Source organism: Saccopteryx bilineata, chromosome 7, assembly GCF_036850765.1.
Source record: "Saccopteryx bilineata isolate mSacBil1 chromosome 7, mSacBil1_pri_phased_curated, whole genome shotgun sequence".
Classification (NCBI taxonomy): domain Eukaryota; kingdom Metazoa; phylum Chordata; class Mammalia; order Chiroptera; family Emballonuridae; genus Saccopteryx; species Saccopteryx bilineata.
The window spans coordinates 104,204,204-104,212,328 of NC_089496.1; the positions used below are offsets into that span (position 1 = coordinate 104,204,204).

Consider the following 8,125-nt stretch of genomic DNA (forward strand, 5'->3'; position numbering starts at 1 on the left):
CTGGCTGCAGCCTCCAGGGGCAAGAGAGAACAGTCACCATGAGGCTTTAACAGCAGAGAAAGCACAGATGAGCCAGGAGCGCATCTATGGGTTTGAATTTTTTGCCTTTAAAAAACATAAGCAGGCCCTGGCCGGTTGGCTCAGCGGTAGATCGTTGGCCTGGCGTGCGGGGGACCCGGGTTCGATTCCTGGCCAGGGCACATAGGAGAAGCGCCCATTTGCTTCTCCACCCCCCCTTCCTCTCTGTCTCTCTCTTCCCCTCCCACAGCCAAGGCTCCATTGGAGCAAAGATGGCCCGGGCGCTGGGGATGGCTCCTTGGCCTCTGCCCCAGGCTCTAGAGTGGCTCTGGTCACAGCAGAGCGACGCCCGGGAGGAGCAGAGCATCGCCCCCTGGTGGGCAGAGCGTCGCCCCTGGTGGGTGTGACGGGTAGATCCCAGGCGGGCGCATGCGGGAGTCTGTCTGACTGTCTCTCCGTTTCCAGCTTCAGAAAAATACAAAAAAAAAACAAAAAAAAAACAAAACAAAACAAAAAAACCATAAGCACTTTGTAAAGTATACGATTATCCAACCACTGTGCTGTACACTTGAAACTTATAGAGAATAATAATGAATGTCAACTGCAATTAAAAAAATAAAATAAAAAATAAGGATATTACTGCACAAAAAAAAAAGTCACCCATAATTCTAGCACCTGGAGATGACCACTGTTAGCAATTTCATATATATCCTTCTATATGTTTACCTATTTCTATATATTTTACCAAACTACATAGAGGCAACTCTGCCTTCCAAAGGCTTCCTTTCACTAAAAGGGGGAGGTCACACTGTTTGGCGACCTTGTAGTAGTAACATTTTTTCATGCCATTGCCTGCCTTTTTATTTAATGGTGAGGAACCTGCAGTCCAGAGGAGAAAAACAGCCTGCAAGTGGCTAATGGGTCAGGGAGTTCCCCTCCCTCCCACGCTCCAGCTCACTCGGCCCTTCCCAGCCCGTGACACGACTGCGTGGTGAGTTCCCTTTGAAGGTGACACTGTGTGACATGGGGACCTGCAGCAGCAGCTAGGTGGAGGTGGTGCGATTACACCTTGGACTCCGCCAGCAGATCCCAGGGCTCAACCTCACGGCAACCCGCAGGGCAGCCACGGCGCCTTCCTGGCCAGGACCCCGGTCCCTGCCTCCCAGGAGCTGCCATGTCCTGTCCTCCAGCTGGGCCGTCCTGACGCAGACATGGCCCCAGACTTTACCTCTGGCAGAGAGACAAGGTGTGATCAGTTCAACCAAAGGCCATGGGTTCTCCGCGAGCTTGTCCAGAGAGGATTCATCTCTGGACTGTCACACATGTGGTGTGTTTTTCCTGTGGCTGGACGGTGAATGCTGTGGCTCCAGGAGTGGAGCTTTCATCAGCAAATATGACAGCGGTGGACATTAGGGACGCTGATGATGCATCCAGCCTCCTGGGAGGCAACTCCGTCACCCTGAACCTTCCCAGAGAGCCGGGGGAAGCAGAAAGATTCAAGGACAGCAGGCAACACACACACACCCCCTCCCAGGGTTGCAGTCTGCTGAGGCAGGAGGAAAATCCCGGCAGAGCAGAGCTGAGGGATCCAGAGCTCTGGCCTTGGAGTCTCCTAACCTGGCTTCAAAGTCCCTTCCAGTTCCCACGAGCAGTGTGACCCTGATGTGCTGTCTTCCCTCTCTGAGCCTCACCTTTCACATCTATAAAATGGGATCACCTGTAATAACTGCCTCCCTGGGTTGTTAGAAATTAAAGGACTGACCAAGCGGTGGCGCAGTGGATAGAGCATTGGACTGGGATGCAGAAGACCCAGGTTTGAGACCCTGAGGTCACCAGCTTGAGTGCGGGCTCATCTGGTTTGAGCAAAAGCTCACCAGCTTGAGCCCAAGGTCGCTGGATCGAGCAAGGGGTTACTCGGTCTGCTGAAGGCCCGCAGTCAAGGCACATATGAGAAAGCAATCAATGAACAACTAAGGTGTTGCAATGCACAACAAAAAACTAATGATTGATGCTTCTCATTTCTCCGTTCCTGTCTGTCTGACCCTGTCTATCCCTCTCTCTGACTCTCTTAAAAAAAAAAAAGGCCCTGGCCGGTTGGCTCAGCGGTAGAGCGTCGGCCTGGCATGTGGGGGACCCGGGTTTGATTCCCGGCCAGGGCACATAGGAGAAGTGCCCATTTGCTTCTCCACCCCCCTCCTTCCTCTCTGTCTCTCTCTTCCCCTCCTGCAGCCAAGGCTCCATTGGAGCAAGGATGGCCCGGGTGCTGGGGATGGCTCCTTGGCCTCTGCCCCAGGCGCTAGAGTGGCTCTGGTCGCAGCAGAGCAACGTCCCGGAGGGACAGAGCATCGCCCCCTGGTGGGCAGAGCATTGCCCCTGGTGGGCGTGCAGGGTGGATCCCGGTCGGGCGCATGCGGGAGTCTGTCTGACTGTCTCTCCCCGTTTCCAGCTTCAGAAAAATACAAAAAAAAAAAAAAAAAAAAAGAAATTAAAGGAAGTAACAGGGTAGAGCTCTTAGACAGTGCTGGACACATTACCCACCATTATTATTTGCCTGGTGGTTCTGAGAAAGGAGAGATATTGCAAGTGCACGCAGGCACCTGATAGATGCTGCCAACACCACACAACGTGTGAATCATTTTCTAAACTGTACTGTGCATTTCCTGCCTTCTTGCTCAGAGTCACTGAAATTTAACATTCTCGTGATGATTCAGAATTAACACTACCTGATGACCACATCCTGCCATCATCCAGTAATATCTATAAATTATATATAGGTGACCAGCTGCGAGTTGGAATATTTATCCAAACACTAAATGGCCCAACCTGAGACAGCTCTGTTCTAACATTGACCCACCTGCTTTTTACAGAACGCTGGTCAGTGCCAGGTTCTTGGTTCCCCCTTCTCACTGCTTTCAGCACCACCTCCTAACCACCACCGCCTTCTTCTCTGAGCTGAGAAACCAGATAAAGGAGCCTGCTACACATGTTTGCAAAGTTCGAGTTCATAGGTCCCTAGCAAGGACTGCTTTTCGGCCCAATAGACATGCTTCAGTCGAACTCTCCGAGTGAGTTACCCACGCCTCTCACTCACTCCCCTCTTCTCAAGTTCATCCCTGGTAGCGGAGGTTTTAGGGGTCCCACTCCCTAAAAAACTGACCATTGTCATGCTGATCTAACATGACTTCCCATGTGGAGAGTGCTTCAAGGTGCTGTTGTTTTTTTAGATACGTGTAAAACAACATGATAATATATAATAAATAATAAATACAGTGTCACTGAAATGAGCGCCAGCCACCTTTAATATTTTTCTAGAAAACAGAGATTTCAGTGGAGTGGAATGAAAGTCCCCAACGCCCTGGGTTTCGTGCCCCAGCCTGTGAGGACCACTCTGGAGGTGATGAGGAAGTCACCAGAGGGGAGTCAGCTACAATGGCCTCTTAAAGGCAGCCGTGGTTCCTAATCACGTGATTTCACCTCCAAAGCACTCACCCAGCTCACCTGCTTGTTCCTATGTGTCTCTGTTCTGCACTCACAGATCTTCTCTCCCCCCAGAAGACATCTGCAAAGTCTCACGATGTGCCAGGCACTGGGAGGGAACGGAAGGTCCTTGCCTTTATAAGCCCCCATCCTGAGAGAGGAATAGATAAGTAGCAGTGGTCAGCCCTACCTTGTGACCAGAATGTAGCAGGTACAAAATCCCTGGGCAGTCAGAAAAGAAAGTGACCAAATCATCCCAGGTGGGAAAAGGGGAAGCTTTACCAAAGAGGGGACATTTGGGCTGAGCTCTAAATACCAAAAAAGAAGAAGGAAGGGTATTCCTGGCAAAGCAAACAGCTTGTGCAAAGGCACTGAGGCAGTGTGACCATTCACAGCTTGTTTGGAGCTGAGAGAAGGCTGAGGCTGAGGCCAGAGAGAAAACGTCCCACCAGCATCCAGCCACCATCAAAGAGACAGTCTGAGCAGGACCAGAAAAGGACAAAGGACCCAGGAATCTCTTCAGGTCCCTTACCTATGGGCTAGAGCTGACCCCGGGAGAATCCTCGTTCTGCTCAAAGATTCAAGATTCAAGGTTCTGCATCAGCTTCCGAGCCAGGTCCACCCCAGGCCCAGGCAGATGTTCACAGCAGAGCCTGTGACCACCTGCCAAGGGCAGCACATGCAGACACACCTCTGGCCCCGAGCACACCTTTCCAACGAGCGGCTGGTCCCCGGCCAGAAAGGCTAAAAATAATCTTGGGTCAAGTTCCAGACCAGACTCTGACACATTCAAACCGAAAAGACTCAAAGAGATGAACAGTTGATGGAAACCGAAATATTAACAGGCTCCCCCAGCTTGGGGAGCCCTCTGCCCAGTGACTCAGCAAAAGGCACTTGTTCGCTGAGCACCTGCCAGACAGCGGGGAGCTGGCAAACGGGGAGTTTGACACCGACCCTTAAATAGACTGTGGTTCATCTTTAGAGCAGCTAAAAGGAGGAGATGGCTCTCTATATATACTGGCCTGGAAAGCTGTTAAGACCTATTAAGTGAAAAAAGCAAATTGCAGAGCAACACATAGGAGCTCAGATGTCCTAAATTTAAAAGAATATGTGCGTGTGCCCGTATAAAGAAATGCAGGGCCAAAGAACTGGCATGCCTCATGTAAAAAAATCTGTGTCGTCATATTATCAGTCCTGTCTTGTAAACACAATTATTCAGGATCTGGGAGGTTCAGTAACTTAACTGTATGGCCAGTAAACTGGAACTAGAGTTTATAACCCTAATAACCACTAAGGTTTATATAGCAAGTTTTGGTTTTTTTTTTAAAAAAGACCTGGAAAAATACGCACTAAGCTCATTCATTTCCTCATTCACACGTTCATTTTGTTCATTCATTCAACAAACATGAACTACATATCTATTAAGTGCCTGGCACCACTCCAATCTCTGGAGATAAAACGATGAAGAATACATATGAAGTCCCTGTCCCCATGGCACTTACATTCAGCGGGTTACCTCTGGGAAGGAAATGGTAGAAGGTGGGGGCTGGGGAGATGAAAAAAATATTAGCCTTGTTATATTGTTAGAATTTCTCATAATAGGAATTAACCCAGTTTGAATAATTAAAATTTATGTGTAATATTTTTATGAAAAAGCTACCTTGGGCTATAAGAATATTTCATCTCCAAGCCCAGCACTGTTTATTTCTAATAACTTTTAATTCCTATAACATAATGTGCATTCAGAGAAGTAAAATACAGATAGCCATCATGTAGGGGGACCTTGCTACGCACTGGCCACTCTGTTCCACTTTTTATTCTCACCATCTTGTCTGATCCTCAAACTATAGTATTCACCCATTTTACAGATTACATCTCTACCAGGGGCGACTATGCCCCCAACAGAGATGTGACAAAGTCTGGAGATACTGTTGGTTGTCACACTGGGGGGCAGGAAGCCATTGCTATTGCCACCTAAGGGACACAGTCCAGGGGTGTTGCTGGACATCCTGCAATGCACAAATTGGCCCCCCAGAATGAAGAATTCTCTTTCTTGATGTCAATCAATGTCAGTGGTGCTGAGGTTAAGAAACCCTGTTATAGCCTGACCAGGCGGTGGTGCAGTAAATAGAGCATCGGACTGGGGTGCAGAGGACCCAGGTTCGAGACCCCGAGGTCGCCAGCTTGAGTGTGGGATCATCTGGTTTGAGCAATAAAGCTCACCAGCTTGAGCCCAAGGTCGCTGGCTCGAGCAAGGGGTTACTCGGTTAGCTGTACTCCCATGGTCAAGGCACATATGAAAAAGCAATCAATGAAGAACTAAGGTGTTGCAATGAAAAGCTGATGATTGATGCTTCTCATCTCTCTTCGTTCCTGTCTGTCTGTCCCTCTCTCTGACTCTCTCTCTGTCTCTGTAAAAAAAAGAAAGAAACCCTGTTATAAATGAAGAAACTGAGGCTCAGGAGGATAACCTGCCCACAGTCACACAGCGGGTGTGATCAGTACACTGGTGGCCCCAGAGACCTGTGACTGTGTTACCGTACATGGTAAAGAGAATTAAAGTTGGAGATGGAATTACTGTTGCTGATCAGCTGATCTTAAAACCGAGAGGTGACCATGGGTTATGAGCACTCTATCGTCACAGGGTCCTTACAAGTGGAAGAAGGAAGCAGGACACAAAGCAGAGATGGCAGCATGAGAAGGTAAGGTGCTGGCTCTGGAGAAGCGGGTGGAGAGGGGCCCGAGTCAGAGGAGTGCCGGCGGCCGCCAGAGACCGGCAGTGTCAAGGGGACAGACTCCCCCTAGAACCTCCAGCAGGAACCAGCCCTGCAGGCAGACACCCGATTTCAGCCCGAGACCCATTCTGGACTTTCGGCCTCCAGAATGGTGAGGAAAGAAGTGTATGTTAGCCCTGGCCGGCTGGCTCAGAAGTGAGTGTCGGCCTGGCGTGCGGGAGTCCCGGGTTCGATTCCCGGCCAGGGCACACAGGAGAAGCGCCCATCTGCTTCTCCACCCCTCCCCCTCTCCTTCCTCTCTGTCTCTCTCTTCCCCTCCCTCAGCCAAGGCTCCACTGGAGCAAAGTTGGCCCGGGCGCTGGGGATGGTTCTATGGCCTCTGCCTCGGGCGCTATAGTGGCTCTGGTTGCAGCAGAGCAACACCGCAGATGAGCAGAGCATCACCCCCTGGTGGGCATGCCGGGTGGGTCCCGGTCAGGCGCATGCGGGAGTCTGTCTGACTGCCTCCCCGTTTCCAACTTCAGAAAAAAAATACAAAAAAAAAAAAAAAGAGAAGTGTGTGTTGTCCTAAGCCACTGTGCCGGTGGTCATGTGTCAGAGCAGCCAGAGAACACGCGTTAGCATCCCACCAAAGCAGGGGTTGGGAACCTACGGCTCGCGAGCCAGATGTGGCTCTTTTGATGGCTGCATCTGGCTCACAAATCTTTAATAAAAATAATAACGTTAAAAATATGAAAAATTCTCATGTATCACAATCCATTCATTTTCTACCGCTCATGTTCATGGTTGCAGGGTGGCTGGAGCCAATCACAGCTGTTCTCTGGAACACCAAATTTTTATTGGATAATGCAGAATGTACACGGGTCGTTGTATGGCCCTCACGGAATTACATTTTAAAATATGTGGTGTTCATGGCTCTCTCAGCCAAAAAGGTTCCCGATCTCTGCACCAAAGTATCATCACCTGTTCGCTTGTCCACCCAACTAGAGCGTGAGCTCCAGAGCCGAGGGGAACGCCAGTCCTATCCTCAGTCCCAGGCCTTGATGGTGAGCAAATAAAAATCAGAGCTAGACAGAGCCAAGAAAACACTTAGGTCATTCAACTATCTTAAATGAGAGAAAACTGAGGTTCAGAGAAGTGGAATAACTTGCTTGAGGCTGTTCAGTTTACACCAGCCTAGGCCACCACCCTGGTCCTCTCTGGTCAGGAAGTCCCAGAAGCCCCAGGACACACACTACTGCCAACTCATCGTGGGTGGGCACCGTCGGGGCACAGGGACTCCCTCGGGAACTCGGGACAGCTGGGAAAGGGTAAGTGTACGTCAGGTTAGGACCCGGAAATGTCTAAAATGACTTGAGCAATCTTAAAAACGTTCATTCCAACACAGCAGTTGATCCATCTGTACCCACGAAGACCAGCACCTGCCTGTTCAGCTCAATGAAGGAGACGCTTTCAAATAGCAATAATCACACCTCTGATAAACCTCACTGGCTATGATATTGCCACTGTGCAAAACTAGGGAGATGCTTTCACCTGAAGCTCTAGAAAGGCCCACGGGCCCCCAGCAGGTGGCAAACTTGAGGCCTGCTTTCAAGAAGCTTAGCATGTCCCACCTCTGGCCAGAGCCAGAGCTTCAGGCACACTGGGAAAGGCACTGCACCCACAGGACATCTTTGCCCGCCTGTTGGAAATTTGCCACAATGGACTCATCCCATTTAGAAAAAAGACACTGGACTCCAGATGGGCCAGAAAACTATCACAGATTCACTGGACTATGTCTTCCCACATCCATGAAGGAAAAGGCGCCCCTATATGGGAAGCCCCTGCAGCACACAACCTGCAGGACTGGACACAGCAGCTCAGCTGGGCAAGCTGGTCTCATCACTCCCTTCACT

At 50.0% G+C, this 8,125-nt stretch overlaps 1 pseudogene; it reads right to left on the bottom strand.

Annotated features, from left to right (window-relative positions):
• Positions 1–7,670: 7,670 nt before the first annotated feature.
• Positions 7,671–7,747, bottom strand: LOC136311305 (U4 spliceosomal RNA; annotated as a pseudogene).
• Positions 7,748–8,125: the final 378 nt, after the last annotated feature.